General features: G+C 33.2%; 1 protein-coding gene and 1 long non-coding RNA gene across 5 annotated transcripts in view; one reads left to right on the plus strand and one right to left on the minus strand.

The window, feature by feature from the left end:
* Positions 1 to 17117, plus strand: part of Mkp3 (Mitogen-activated protein kinase phosphatase 3) — an 81481-nt gene that overhangs the window by 32205 nt on the left and 32159 nt on the right. The window lies entirely within an intron of this gene.
* LOC106619306 (uncharacterized) lies at positions 957 to 13300 on the minus strand. 4 transcript variants are annotated; one of them, XR_001330791.3, is made up of 4 exons: positions 12108 to 13300; positions 10441 to 10765; positions 1722 to 8361; positions 957 to 1629 (listed from the first exon to the last, which is right to left on the minus strand). It is a non-coding gene; the product is annotated as an uncharacterized lncRNA (long non-coding RNA). The 4 variants fall into 4 exon arrangements; XR_011397156.1 differs by lacking the exon at positions 957 to 1629 and adding an exon at positions 8827 to 8940 and having other exon boundaries at positions 7838 to 8361; positions 12108 to 13292; XR_011397157.1 differs by lacking the exon at positions 1722 to 8361 and having other exon boundaries at positions 12108 to 13292.

Below are 17117 nucleotides of genomic sequence, written 5' to 3' on the forward strand. Positions count from 1 at the left end.
TTGCTATTCAGCTGCATGCGTGCTATGTAGTTGCACATATGTACGATAGCGGCCAAGGCAGTGGACTTCACTTGCCAAACAAGCTGCGAAAAAGACGAAGACTGTCTTATTGGTCGGAAAGGTGATGAGCACCGTTTTTTGAGATGCATAAATTGTGATCCACATTGACTATCACAAACTGGTCACAAGGCTATACTATGTCGAAATATGGGTCGGACGCTGATTTGAAGAAAAACGGCGCGAAGAGGGCGGTAAGTAGGTAAGGTTGATATGTAACGACGCACATAGGCCTTTAAAATCCCCTCATATGTCCTATAATCAATACAAAAAAGTTTGATATCTACAACTTTAGAGACATCGCCAAGGAACCCTCGACCGATAGTTGCGATTCTTTTCCTATACGATGCTTTGCATTCGCAAAAAAAATGTCTCTTCTCTTCTACCTCTTCGCAGCTTCTACAAAAGTCGTCAATCTGCTGGCAGGTCTGCCAATGAGACCTGTTAGCACTCCTACAAGAGTTCTTATGTTATACCTTTTGAATTTTAATAGTCGAAATGTGCGGCCCATATTCCATTCATGCCACGTTTGTCTTCTTGTTGAGCAAGTCAGGGACTGTCTCCACCTAAGCATTTCTATAACATATTTGTCGATTAAATATCCACAAGTATCCAAAGGAATACACATGGTCGAAGTCTATTTGCAGGGCGGTGCCATCTCTGGCTAGTTCATCTGCTTCACAGTTACCATATACTATATATATATAACTATGTCCTGGAACCCATTGCAAAGAGATCATCACATTATTTCACTATCTTCGATGAAACCCAAAGAGGAACCAATATACCTAAAAACAATTTTTAAACATCCGGCTGGCTTTATACCATACAAACGAATTATCCCCACTTCTATTTTCGTTTTTCTAACAAGCCTTACGATGAAAATGTCGTTCAGTATGTAAGTTATATATGTATGTATTTATAAAATTGGTTGAAAATATGTTCTTAAGTATACCTGAGCAATGTAATAATTTCCGATTTTCCACTTGACCTTTAAACCGTCAAGCAACCATAGGTTGCTCAAAATGTGTGATAATTTTTGAAATTAAATGGACAAGATTCTTTGAAAATTATGTGGGTTACCACTGAAAATTAATGGAATTGATCCAAATCTCATATCCCTAATATAAAGAATTTCGATCCTCTGGGTAACGTTTTCTACATAACTCAATATATTAAATTTTACCTCTTTGGTTTATTTTAAAGTTTATATCACATATTTCGCATTTGAGGATGATTTTAAAAGAATTTTCAATATAACTTAATAAGATACCAAATTTGATTGTTATCCATTCCATTCACGTTTTTATGTCGTTTGTTCTCTAACATAACACATTTTATCTCTTTCGTTTTTTCTTTTTGCTGTTTACTTGTTCACTTTCAATTTCGCGTTTTCCCTTTAGGTACATAATATTTGCCTTCGACTGTAATTTATTTGTGCACTTTTTGCTTTAAAATAATCTCAAACAAAACTATTATACTCTGCAGCAACATGTTGTAAGAGTATAAAAATATCGACATGATAGGAAGTCAAGTGTTGCCTTCCCTCCAGTCCTGCACAGTCTCCGAGACCTGAAAAATCGACATTTTATATGGAGTTGTTCCTTAATTATAGGAATAAATAATAATCAGATTTAATCAAATATCGACTAAGCATAGAGTACCGTTTCATTGAGGATACAATTTTTAGAAGACCAAATTCCGATTCCATTTAATGTTATATTATGGAGGCAACAGTCGCTTAATCATCGGCCACAAAAGGCTTAGCTCATTATAACATACGGCATAGAAATGAAGATTCTTTGATTCAGTCGATTAGAAAATATATGCAAACGATCAAAAATTGGAGCATCAGAATTTTCTACATTTTACTGATTTTACCAGATCAGCTTCGAGGCATGATTCGTCCTTTATAGTATTTTGTATACTTTCATAAAGATGAAAGACGTGTCGCTGTTTTAAATGGTATTTTTAAGTTTATATAATTTTAGTGACCCTTTTCATAAAGTTCATCCAGATGAGCCTATATTAATTTGTCACCTTGCGAGGTCTCAAGTACGGATCCATTCGCAATGTAATTTGTACTATCGGGATACTTCCAAAATAATGTGCTCTACAATAACAAGGTGTATCTTAAGAAAAAGCGTGTTTGCGGACAAATTGCAGATTATCTTTGACCTTGCTTACTGTCATATGAAAGTATAAAATTGTCGAAGAGTATTTTCCATAATGCAAATTATTTAAAATTTGTTTAAGGTTTGGAGGCATCAGATTGACATAATCCCCAGTGCTATTCCGACTATTTATTTAAAATTTTAAGCATTTATGTTCATAAATACATATGCATTTCTAATTTGTTTTCTGAATTTTTGCTTACTTTAATTTCTACTGATGCTACGCCTCCACTTCAATGGCCATGACCAAAACCTGAGCTCATTGACATTGACATTCGTTTATTTGCAATTCAATTCTATTTTGCTATATTTTGTTTCAAAATAAAAATTTGCGCATGCGAAAATGCAAACAATTTACACCACATACTAAGTTCATATATTGTATGTACATACATATGTACTTATATATACATATGTAATAAATCTATGGATATCTAGTACACATCCTTACAAAATAAATGCACTATTATATATGATATAATATGTTTGTATGCGATATGTAAATATTTATAAGAAATTCGTAACATTTGTCGCTGAATTGCACTTGATAGCACGTGACTAACATAACGATTAACGAGATTTGCGTATATTTATTTCGCGATCTAACGTGACCAATTAATTTATACAATGTTTTCTTTTGTTGGCTTTCAATATTTTTGTATTATTTTCTTTAAATATTATTATTATTATTATAATATTATATGCCGTTAAAATGTTTTTCAATATTTTATTTATTGGCAACCCTACAGTAAAACCAACAAGTTATAAGCTAATTTACAACTAGTAAGAACCGCAAACTCAATTAGTCAGACGACCGGTTTTGTTTAAAATATGAACATTTTATTTTTGACGTGTTAACGGCCTTGTCAGATCCCTCGGATAAAATACACTTGTGCCAACGCTTTTTCCAATCTTCGAAGCACTTCTGAAGTGCGCTCTTTGGTATGGCCATCAGTTCTTTCTTCGATTCTGACTTGATCTCATCAATGATGGCAATTTCAGAACAAACTTCGCTGCCACACATTTCATGCCCAAAACACTCGAGAAAATGGAATGGCATGAGCCGATGTATATGCCAACATCCTCTGCAACTTTCCTAATAGTGATTCCATGATTTTCAAGAACAATTTTTTTGAGACAAAGCTAACGCACCGAATGCCACAGTCAACATTTCAAGTGCCTTGAAGCACTTTATTCCATATTTAACGCAAAATTTAATAAATATTCTTTGATCCAATTTTTTCAAAAGTTAAAAATCGAAGAGCACACACAAACGTGACTAACCTTTTCTGTTGTCAAAAACAAACTACTAATCGAAATTAGCTCCAAATGCAAGCACATGATAAACATATGTGTCCGATTATAACAAAAACAAAATATCGATAATCGAATGTACATAGCCCGCGAAAAATCAAAATTATCCTTTTCCTTTGAACACACCTCGTACTTCTCCTACCTTTCTTCTTCGGAACATAGTTACTTCACCGCCAACACTAATGATCAAGATAAGTAAGTTTTTCCAGTTTTCTTGTGTATGCTATAGTTATACTATAATCTATAGGATATATATTTTCTGCTGAATTATTACTTCTGTGCATGACATATGAGATACAGGTATAGTCTAATTATTTTTCAAAGAGCAATACTGTTTTCGATCTAGAGCATTAGATCTTCCAACAAGATTTTGCTCCAGCACACAATGCAAAAACCAACAGTGGAAACCATTCCTAGTTTCATAGCTGAAAATGATTGACCGCCTGGAGTTCAGATTTGACTCCATAGAACTACAGTTTGTGGTTAGAATTGGGGTACTTGAGGAACTTGAAACAGAACTTATTGCAAGACTAAGTGCATACAATCTTCAATTTTCGAACCCTAGGAGATATTCCGTTGAGATCTAAAAACAGGTAACAGTCGTTGGTAGCCAAATCCGGATAATATGACGGATGTTAAAGAAACCCGACCCCCAATTCATAAAAATATGCTATCGTTTTCATTGTTTTCTGGGACGGGTGAATCTGCCGATTGTGAACTCGCGCGGAAGTCATTTAGCATCGATTTTTCAATACCTTTATGTTTTTTATGATATTCCAAGCGTGTGGAGCCTATATAAAACTCAAACTACTTTCGTATCATTAGCATTTTTTTACTGAAAAATAGTTTTAACTAACTCAAAATGGTATCTCTTACAAACCAATTGTTCAAAAGGTGTGAAATTATGTGTTTGAAGCGTTCGGTTTACTACAAAACATATCACTTCAGAGCTGGGCTGGCTTATATACGTTCAACATAATCATTTCAGTCATTTCGCACTATTATTTCAGTAAACATGCAGCGCTTCTTTGGCATCAGCCGGTGACTGTTAAACTTGACCTCAATCGATTTGAATTCTATACGACACTTTCCACAAAAGATAAACAAAAACACACGCGCAGAGAAATTTTTGCACACATACGTATATACGTGTACATGCATATACCATACATATGTGTAAATGTATGTATATGTACAAACGTATTCTTGAATGATATCAATATTGCAATTGAAAAGCTCGTGGTCGATGCAAAAGCACGACAAAAGCTTTATTAAAAATTTTAAAATATTCACCAAATTTCAATTCATTCTTAATATTATTAAAAAAGCATACATAACACCCAGAGTTTAGTACACTTATAGAACTTTCGAATTACATAAACGAATTCCAATGAACTTCATTTTGATAGCCAATAATGGTTTGCTCATTGCGAAACAGCTTTACTAGATTTTACAATTCGCAAGGGGTGGCGCTCTCTTTTGGCTTAAAGCATAACATAGAAGGTTTCCGAACATGCGCAGTGCATTTTATTTTATATACCATAGATGTCATATACATATTCATTCATACATATATAAACAAGCATATAAATATATATAATATGCATCCTGTTTGTGCTATCAAGTTTAGTTTTAGAATCTGCCCACTCTCGCCTGCTCACTCTCTCTTTCTGTGTTGCCAGTCATATCCCTGAATTCTCGGTGATTTTCGGTATATATTTGTATATGCATGTATGTATGTGTATTTGTGTATGGAATAAAAATAAAACGACTATTCATTTACGAATGCTACAAGCCTGCTGCGAACAAAGCATTGCCTTTTTATCCTTCGTTAGCCTAATCATTGTTGTTGTTCGGATGTGCGTGTGGAATTTACCAAATACTTTTTTTCATTACTGTGCCAGCCAGAAATGACCAATAAATTTAGTTGGCTGTTGTATAAATAAATGAGCGGATTAACGAACGAAATATCTGGCAACCGGTGTCTTTTTGGGTGTGTATCCAACATATCCTTTCTTATGGTGCATCCACAATGCCAACAATATCACTTTCGTTCTTTTCCGTTCCACGCTAATGTTTTTGTATTTGTTGTTATTAAATAAGTAAGGTTCAATGTCATACTGAATTGATTTCTGGCTGTCAAGTGAGCATTACGAGACAGAGTTTGTGCTGTTGATCAATTTTCAAATCTGTTATTTATTTTTTAAAGTACAACACAATAGTCTCATCACGAAAAGCTCTAACTTTATTACTAATTTAGTTCTACGGATACATTGTCGAATTTCTTCTGTATTATTGATAAAAAAACATTATCATAGTATTTAATTTAAAACATCTTATTATTGCTTTCAATATATACATATGTATGTATGTATTAAAGTTCCATACCTTCCAATTTTTAAGTCGAGCATCCAAAATGCGTTAACTCAGTCTTAAAGGAATGTTGAAACCCTTTATCTTTCTAGCGCTAATACCACATACATAATTTCCAGTTTGGCTCTTACACGATCTCATGACTCCTACTCCACGTCTTAAGCCAATGAAATAGTTGTGTTCCCGAAAAGGTTTAGGAGAGTACTTTTGCAAAACTTTATAAAATTACGTAACAGTAATTCCATATTATAGACATATTGCCTTAGAGAATAAAACATGCTGAATTTCGTAAAGATATCTCGTCAAATGAGCAAGTTTTCCATGCAAACACTTGATTTCGATCGTTCAGTTTGTATAGCAAGCTATATCCTATAGTGATCCGAAGTTGTTTACTTCTTCAGAGATTCAGGTCATACATATTTAGAAAGCTATTTAAGAGGGTTATCAACTGTTTAATCCATTCTGTTAAAATGTATTAAATATTGTTTTAAACGAAACAAGCTTAAGCATAATTTCTCTGGGACATATTTTTGAGGAGAGTTGTCACATGGTTTAAAAAGTTATTTCGGACAAACTGATTAAATTAATTTAATACAGTAACACACTGTGTTAAAAATATATATTTGGTTGAAAACGTTGAACCGAAAAGATGAAAGAATAGGCTATATCGTACGATCAGCTATCAGAACTTCATCACATCATTATTATAATAATTAAAAATTTACTTATATATGTATATATTTTGTTAATAAAATCTATTTTCAATATTTAACATTCACTACTAAAGAAATATAATATTAGGCCTAGGAAAAAGAAATTCATTATTTTTGCATTGAATTAAATTTTTATTTAGCGTAGGTAGAATTATCTGATTTGGGTGAAATATGCACCGTTTTCTTCTATAACTTGCTGACATTTTAAAGGTAAATTTATATTGTCCCTCTCATAGAAATCCTCGTCCCTATTGGGAAAGAAAAAAGGCGAGTTTCTCACCAGCAAAATTATTCTCCATACACTGAACAGGTAGTAATCATTTGATACCTGGTCCAAACTATAAGAGATATATAGCATAAGATTGTCCCAACTAAGGTCCCGAAGCATCTGGGGAATGCCTATACTATGTGGACTGGCGTTGTCCTGATAGAACGCAAATCCTCTCCTATTGGCCAAAGTTGGCCACTTCTGGGCAAATGAAGCGGTGTTTACATTATTTTATTGGTATTTGCGACAATTGGTCTTCCAGAGCGTGGTGCATTTTTGACATCAACATTGTCGGAACGGAATCAACAAAACTAAAATTGTGCATGATTGACGCCTACAGTATTAGGATGATAAACCTATTCACATTTTGAGCCACTTGGCTTATGTTTTCGCTTTTATCGAAGAAAAATGGTAAAATGTGGCGTATTTTCTCTTGGTTGTTGTCCATCTTTGACACATGTTAAAACAATACTGAATCAAGCAATTATTTTGCTTCTCGCTTGCGAGAAAACAGTATTATTCTAAGTTACAGTGTAACACATCTTTTAAACATTTTTAAGCTGTATTTCACGAAGGTTGTGACTGATATTAATGGAACGGTTAATAGTTTACAAGTATTTCGAGAACTTAAAGAAAGTAAGGAGGTTTGTTTTATAACTTTTCGGTCAGTCTGTGCTAGTTAAATAAAAATACTACAGTGTTGGTTTTTGTCAAATAACTGCAGTAATGTTAATTGACAACATATGGGTTGCATCAAAAGCACTTAAAGGTGTTACTTTTACTCTAATTAAAGCATATTATAAATATTATTTTCTTCAATCCAATGCTCTCTCATCCCATTACTGAATTGCTCACGAGGGCTGCTATAGCAGAATCGGTTGAGAGTTACCGCTCGCTGGGGAATTTAAAAATTATAGAAAAAATACTTAATCACATACTTAGAATTTATATTATTGTTTATTATATTAATGGTGATAACTCTAATTATGTTCTCTTATCAATTGAATTCTGCCCAATTTTTTTGCAAACAAATCTGAATTCTTTGACAGAAGGTTAAAATAATGCTTGTGTGGATAGGTGGAAAGAGTATACATTCACTGCCTAAAGCTGATACGCCTGTATTTCTCCAATAATGTATTATTCATCGTTGCGAAAAAATTTCCATCGCTTCATAATTTCAATGCTGCATATTTTTACTTTTCAAACAAACAAACAAATCAAATAAAGTGAAAGAAAGAAAAAAGTATTCGCACTTGACATTGAAAATACAATTGGCATCCTGACTATGTATTTTAATTTAACTGGAAATGTACTGATTCTATTCTTATGAAAATAAATTGATAAACGCCCACAAACGACGGCACCACAAAGTGCGCAACATTGGCACCATAAACGCTGGCGCTTTGTACTTCAAGTTTCATATTTATGTTTAAGAGTGTTGGAAGTTTTTGAATTCCAAAAGCTGAAATGAAAGGAGGCAAAAAAATAAAATTAGAAATCAAAGTCGAAACAAAAAGCTTGCAGCCACGAAATATTTACATGCACAAACACAACAATATGTTGCTTAATTCAGCAACATCCCATCGCCTTGACATTGGGCGTTAAAGCGATTGGGCGAAAATTGGGCATGCTTCAAACTTAAACTTTTTGCTATTTTAAAATTTAGGCAGAAATTTAAATATTTAATTTTTCACTAAACTTTGCGTTATTGTTTCCCCTTGAAAGCTGCGTTGACTCAAATGAAAATATAGTCGTACACTATGGCCGCGATTCACCAGCTTCTTAAAAGGCTAGGCAGTTTAATGAAATATCTTTTTTCTACTAACTTTTGCTTATGTACATATGTATGTGTGTGTGTGCGTGACATATTCCACAAGTATAGTATATAGCAAAACTTGATACTCAATTCTAATTAAATACACATTACTTTGGTATCCAAGCCGAATACTTCATTTTTTCTGCTACAAAGCTATGATTCATGTTTGTTTCGGATCAAATTTTATCCTTTGGGCTGTGGGCTTCAGTGAGTAGTAACGCACCACTGTTAGATGGGTGGAGGTAAACAGATTTTAATTAGACTAATTTAAACTAATTCTATGTGTGTATGGTTGTATATACAATTTGGTTTTGAGGCATCAAGCCTTTTCTAATTGCGATGTCATTTCAAAATTATATTGTATATAAATACATTCAGATGTACATATTAATTTAAAAAAAAATATTAAAGATTTCCCTTAAAGTCTTCAATTTAGTTAAATACTTTGAGTATTACTGGTAAATGAACAACAACAATTAAAATATCGAACTTTGAAGAAGCTTACAATTTAAAATTATTTACAAGCAGGTTTGCCACCTCTTCATAAATTTTAGCTTAACAAAATTGCTAAGATCAATAAATTCTTAGATTATAAATAAATTTATAAAATACATTACATATTGTGTCCGCTGGGTTAAAAGCTTAATTCGTACAATTGTTAGAATTAATTCAACATTGCAATAAATTGTAATGAAATGAAAACAATTTGAGAATTGTTTAAATATTAAGAGTTTTAATGCAATAAGCTGTTTAGGTTATGTTATCATACTCAGATCATAGAAAAATTTCAATCTACATTTAGTCACATAATTTTTCTATTTTTCTCGAAGTAAAAATATTCTGACCAAAGTTTGGCATCAAAACTAAATAATTAGCTGCCAATGTTTGAAATTTGTATATTAAGGTTTCAAGTTATTCCACTCTTCTTATAAAATTTTGGCCGCGTAAAAGTGTATAAAGCTTTCTGAGATTTCATGCAACAATGAAAACTCGAATATGATTCAATAAAATGGAGGTTGGTTAGGAAATAAGTGTAATGTGCATCAATAAAAAATTATATTTATAAAACTCTGAAAATATTAGCTGAGTTCAGTATTTTTTGGCTACTCGCTTTCGAGAAAACAGCATTAGTGCGCTTCACAGTTACAGTGTAATCAACGAAAGCACGGCAACCCTCTCTTTCACTGTTACACAAGCATACATAAATATATTATATATTATAATGTATGTGAAAAAATATCTATTTCCCGATTCCCTACACTTTGGACTACTTGAGTATGCAAAAACTGTCGCCGAGTACGTACACATGTGTATGTGTAGATGTATTAAGGCGAGCCAAAAACTAACCTATTGATTTCATGGGGTAAAATGCCCTATATACAGAGAAAAAAGTATATTCACAAAGACAATTGTTTAGCTTAATTTAAGGTGTCGGTGAAGTTTCCAATGTAAATAAACACCTAAGAAATATGTTTTCATTAAAACGACCATAACTTTTGTACTATTTATGATGAATTTTTGACATCGCGGATTCTTGTTGAGTTTAAATTTTCTAAAATATCTATCTCAGGGTGTAAAAGCTTTAAGCTGTGAAAAATTCAGATGTTCTAATTAAATAGTTAAAAATATTGTTTATAATCCAGTTTCTTTAAAACAATTTGCTATTTTTCTGCTCCTCATTTTCTGCACAATGTTTCGGCTCAATATTTAAAAAGTTTATCTCACCCTAATATATAGACATCCACTTAAATGTTTGCTTTTATTGTTGGTGATTCATCAATCATTAATCCATCAATCAGATTGGTTTGCAGACCTAAAATTTTCGCAGAAACATAAAAAGCGGCTCTCTCTGTTTGGTTAGTGCAATACGCCAACATTTTCACGCTTTCAACACTTTGGCGAATTTTCTCCGAAGTCGAAATAAACTTATTCAAGGAAATCAGGCACGTCATAATGTGAATAACTCTAGAAATAATGATTCTGCTGACGACATTTGTTCTTTGTTAATGGTTTCAGAAATATTTTAGAGGAGGATTAGAATTATGAATTACTGAAATTAGGAAAATAGTTTCAATCACATTATATTCATATTATTGTACCAAATTATAGTTTTATATCTGCTCGAAACAGTCACCGACGTTCCACCCTTCCGTATTTAGCGCCCGTATTAAACAAAATTTATCAAAAGTGATGCCCGTAGTGACAACGTAGAAATCAGTTTTCATTTGAGCAATGTTGCCATTGTTCAATTTGTATATATGATTTTGCACATATTTAGTGTTTTAGTTATAATTTTTTTTAGTGTAAAAGCTCAAAACTAAAATCCAACTCTTAAAAATAGTTTACCAAAGTATGTTTTTGAGTGATTTTGACTTAGTTTAAAAATATTTGAAATATATTCAAAATTGTTTTTTAATTACTACAAAATACCGAGACTGACTCGTTTTTTACGTACGGTCTATAGAAGCGGTGGTGAGTGTTCCTTTACATTTACATTCTCATAAGATAGGTCGTATCAGCTGATTCGGTCTACGGTTTTGCGTCGGTGACTGTTCCCAGCATTAGTTTAGTGCTTAGTTATGGCGTTTTATAAGTTTTCGATTAATAACGTTTTGTGGGCGTGGCAGTGGTTCAATTACGCCCATCTACGAACTGATTCTAAATATTTTGAACACGTGTACCGAGTTTCATTAAAATATCTAAATTTTTACTCAAGTTATCGCTTTCAAAGATGAACAGACAAACAGTCACTCTGATTTCAGCTCCTCTCATCATCCTGATCATTTATACAATATTTGTGAATACATACATATATAATTATATATATAACTCGATTGTTTTTAGGTAATACAAACAACCGTTAAGTGAAAAAACTATTATACTCAGTAGCAACATGTTGAAAGAGTATAAAAATGAAGTAATCCGGTCAATTTAGACATTTTAAGTTACATAAATTCACAACAAGCTAAAAATTGGCGAGATCGTTTAAAATATAATTATAAATACAAGTTCCCCATCCTTCCCCTGTATGGAAAAAATTGAAAACGGTAAGCTTTACCAAAAAACATCTGAGGCCAAAATTGTAGATTATAAAATTATCTATAAAAAATGTATCAATACTGTTTTCCTGCTAGCCACTGTTTCGGAGATATAACGATTCAAAAATTTAAAAAATTGGTAATCGTTATAATATGCTTACGTTTCCACGCTACCTATGAGGCAGTGTACTTAGCACGATTTTTTAACGTGGTTTCTTCCAGTAGGCCTATTCCACCTGTCCGTAATGATCCCATAAATTTTCAGTCACATAAAAAAATTCTTTGACATTTATCTTACTGTATTACTATTATATCATTATTTTGATAGATCTGTATCGGCACATGAGCCTTTACCTTGAAATCTTTTGCTGAAAGAGCTTCTTTCATTCGTGGCATAGGTTCTTCTTGCAAAACAGAATATTTTGGAGTAACAATTTAAATAATACCCATTATGTGGTATTGCCATCTAGCGTATTAACATTAATATCAGCATTTTACGTAACTTATTGAATAAGTGTACCACTTTCTGGTGGTAGGACATAAGGAGGACGATGAAAAACTGCTGCTGCCTCGTACACTACTGTATCATTATAAGACGCAAAAACCAAAAGATGAAAATATTTGTACAATATAAGACGTTTAGATCTGAATCTTCGATGAAAAAAAACTACGAGGCCTAATTGTAATTTTGATTCAAATGACCTTGGTCGCACACTAGACATAAAACTATGGCAAATATTTGTGCATATTAGATTAAAATGATCTAAATTTAATCGTTTATTTTTTAAAATCACTCGTTCCACAAAATATGTCAACGTTTCTGGGGTTTCATTGTTTAAATCTTCAAACAGACGACCTGGTGGATGGTAGGTAGAATTATCAAACACTGTGCTTCGAATATCTTCGCGAATGATAGCTGCAGCTGCTTAGGTTTCAACTGCAACTAAATAATTTTAAAATTCGACTCGAGCAAGAACAGATTTTGTGTCAGCATCGTTGTGAATCCTAGCTACTTTCAGAATTGAATTTTTAAATTCAAATGTGCTTACTTGGCTGATTCGACGGCGAAAACCTAAGGATTTTTTTGTCACATTCTTCATTCAATTTCTAGCCACAAAATAAGCTCAGCTTTTTAAAACAAAAACCTGGCTCACGGACACATGATCTAGTACGAGGTGGACTTGCTGTAGATGTACTGGCTTCTTGTTCTTCACGCTGTCTTTTAATAGCGGCAGCAATAGAAGACTTCCTAGCATAATTTTTACGGCGACTTTCATGTATTGTCACAGATTTCCGATTTTTAAGATATTGCAAAAATTCATCGTCTTTTTCGATACTTGCATTAATTAATGTCTTCATACCCGTTCAACAGTAGTAACTTCACTTCCACCTAATAGTTTAGCACAAATAAAACAATATTCAGATATTTTTATTATAAAACTCAAAACAGCACGGTATAGGTTAGAATAAACACGTGTTTTCACTAGAGCGTAGTTTTCAAGACTGACGGTATTTCATTTGTCATAGCCCGCATACTAAAGAACAGGAGACGGATGTTCGCTGAGGGTCACAATGGCGTATAACTTAAGGGACTGGGTTTCTTTCTACCTGTTATTCTTATAATTATAGCTTATGTACAAGTATATCTTATATTTTAAGTGCAATGTAAACAATATATATATCACCTATTGCTTGCTTCTTCGAAATTCTTTAAAGTTTTGTGGTGGTTAGCCTTAAGGCAACAACCTACTTGTATCATAATCATAAGTTTTTGATCAGTATCCTGGAAACATCGCCTTACCTACTGTGTGATAAAACTGGCTTACAATTAGTGCATAAAGAAAACTAACAACATTCACTTTATTGAACCAATCCTTTTGACAACACCAATCCTTTACATACATATGTACATACCTACTTCTATATAAACTTATACCTAACATAGACCCTTGATAACTTAAAACCTCTATAACTTAAAATATTTTGTGTTTTCCTTGGACTCTAACTTATCGAGGTTCTACTGTATTACAACTCTGGAGATGTAGGTATATACGAGCCGTACTCATGCATATTATAACGATTACAACTTTTCTAAATTTTTGAAATAGTGGCTCGTAGGAAAAAATGTAGGAATACATTTTTTTATGCAATAGATAATTTTATAATCTACAATTTTGGTCTGAGATATTTTTATGATTAAACTTACCGTTTTGCAAAAATCTTATTTTTGACCTTTGACCTTGATTAGAATTTTTCCCATGCAGGGGAAAAATGCGGAACTCTGAAATTTTATTTATAATTATATTTTAAACGATTTTACCAATTTTCAGCTTGTTGTGAATTTATGTAACTTCTCATTTATGTAACTATCATTTGTTGGTCTAATTTGACTGGACTAAAGGATGAGTAATTCATTATTTATAATAATTTTATATTTTTAATCGAATCATTTTTTATTTTCTTTTCAGGTAAGCATTTATTTATTTGCGTCAATTGCGTTGAATGTCTGGTGAGTTTTTGAATGTATGCATATATGTATCTTCTAAATGTAAAAAACAAAGAAATAAGTATGATCGCCAACTAACTCGCACTAAATAAAGAAAAAAACAAGAAAAAATGTTAACTTCGGGTGCACCTAAGCTATAATACCCTTCACAAATACAAAGGCCCCTTACATGAACTTGATTCCGAACGTTCAATTTGTATGGCAGCTATATGCTATAGTCACCCGATCTGAATAATTTCTTCGGATGAAAGAGTTTTCCATACAAACACTTCATTCCGATTGTTCAGTTTGTATGGCAGCTATATGCTATAGTGGTCCGATATCGGTCGTTCCGACAAATGAGCAGCTTCTTTGTGAGAAAAGGACAGGTGCAAAATTTCAGATCTATAGCTTAAAAACTGAGGGACTAGTTTGTATATATACAGACAGACGGACAGACAGACAGACGGATATGGCTAAATCAACTCAGCTCATCATGCTGATCATTTATATATATATTTTATAGGGTCTCCGACGTTTCCTTCTGGGTGTTACAAACTTCGTGGCAAATTTAATATACCCTGTTCAGAGTATAAAAAATATTTAAAAGAATTAATGAATCACCGTGCAAGAAAATGCAAATCAGCTTGGTCTTATAATTAGAAACAGTGCACGACACGAGCTTTGTAAAGCTAACAAATATTCTTATGTAAAAATCCTTTACTATTTTCTTGGCAACCATTATTGCTGATTATTTATTGCATTTATTGTCCAGTCTTCTCTTCGGGCGTGACAGCTCAGGTATCTTCTTCCAACTTTGTTTTTTCATAATTTCACCCACGAAAAGCAACACTTGGGTGTTTTGGATCGTTATTACAGGCATCTTCTCGTTTTACCAAACATATTAACTTAAAATTATTTCCCAGAATACTAATTTTACCCCCTATTAAGATTTTAATGTACGAATTTTTTTTCGTATAAGTTTTTACCATATAAGTTATTAGAAGACATTTAAACTGAAACTCTTAAGATTTTTGTTACTGGTGTCATACATTTAGCATATTTATATAATATATAGTTTCTGTAAAACTCCTGTGCAATCCCAACTTTTATTTTCACTGTAATCGCAATATAATGTCATCAGAGAGCAAAGCTAGTACAGAAGGTAGACCTTCCGGAACAAAGACAATATTTATACCTAAATTAAAGCTGAGGGTGAAAATCTATTGCAATTTACATTAGGCCAAATGGATCTTCTGACCGTGCAAGCACTGATAGCTGCCCAGTGCTCACCGTATTCCCACAAGTCCCGGCTATCCAGTAGTAATTCGCAAAATGATAGCGGAACTCCGACATGCCCATTGTTACGACAGCGATGCTGAGCTGACCTTTTTTGCCAACTTATCATCTTTACAACTGCCTGCGATTCCGCTATGGCCTGGTACCCAGACTTGTAGTATCCAGATATAACTCGATGCCGTTGATAATGTCCTAGTATAAACCCTTAAGCAAAAACAGGTTTGATACATATTTTTCGCTTTATTTATTGTAAATAGATGTAGCCCACTCTCCGATGTCCAACATTTTCGTCGCACAGTGTAATGTATCACATCGAAGCTCACAAGTTATGTACATCGCCAACTTACCTAAAGTGTCAGTAGAACTAGAAAAAGTTCAATGAAAAGTTATTATACTGCAATTATGTTTATGTGTATGTGTATATACGAGTATGTACATAATTTGCTGCTCAATTAAAAATTTCATTCAAAAACATGCAAAATACGAGAAACAACTAGCTTATAAAAGATGAAAGACAAAAGCGTAAGCGTATACAAGAGCATACAAAGTAATAATGATTGAAAATATTTAGAAGCAAGACGAAGCCATCTCGTGACAAACAAGCAAACTTTTGCAAAACAATGCACAATACATGCGAAGCTGAGTGGGAACGAAGTGCAAAGAAAAGCGGTGCATAGAACAATGAATGCGCTGCAGATAAGGAGAGGAAAATAACTGTAATTTTTTGTACGTGCGAATGTTTGTACTATGTGTGTGTATATCAATGTATAGAAGTATTTACCTCTTGCAACAACAGTGACAGTCATCTGACCGGTAATGTGACAGTCACAGCTGAAAAAATGTTATCAGCGCGCAGAACAAAGTTTCTATAATTTTCTGATGTCTTAAATTATGACTGTAAATCTATCACAAGTGAAAAATTCTTTTGGAGGAAAGGAGTGCAAAAAAATAGAAGTAAATATTGGGTGTATGCATTAATTCGTGCGGTTTTCTAAGAGAGGGTTTTACTAGTATTATTTCGCGTCGTGTTCATCTGTGGCTATATTTATTTCAAATGTACTGTTATTTCACTTCGTTTCCAGTAGATGCCTTTTGTTTTAGCGTGAACAACAATTTGTTTCATTCATTTAAAAATGTCGAAATTTGTATCAGATAAAGGGTTTTTGCGGGGAGTTCTTCTTCATTACTTTAACATGAAGAAAAGTGCTACCGAAAGCCATCGGATTTTACTGGACGTTTGTGGTGACCATGCTTTAGCCGAACGAACGTGCCAAAAGTAGTTTGCACGGTTTAAAAGTGGTAACTTCGATTTAGACGACGGAGAACGACCCGGATAGCCAAAAAAATTTCAGGACGAAGAATTGGAGACATTGCTCGACGCAGATGCATGCCAGACGCAAGAAGAACTTGCAAAATTATTAGGAGTTGATCAAGCAACTGTTTCCAGACGACTAAAATCATTAGGATTCATCCAGAAGCTTGGAAATTGGGTACCTTATGAATTAAAGCCAAGAGACGTCGAACGTCGATTCTGCATGTCGGAAATGTTGCTTCAACGCCACCAAAAGAAGTAATTTTTG

The sequence above is a fragment of the Bactrocera oleae genome, chromosome 6 (genome assembly GCF_042242935.1).
Source record: "Bactrocera oleae isolate idBacOlea1 chromosome 6, idBacOlea1, whole genome shotgun sequence".
Lineage (NCBI taxonomy): Eukaryota > Metazoa > Arthropoda > Insecta > Diptera > Tephritidae > Bactrocera > Bactrocera oleae.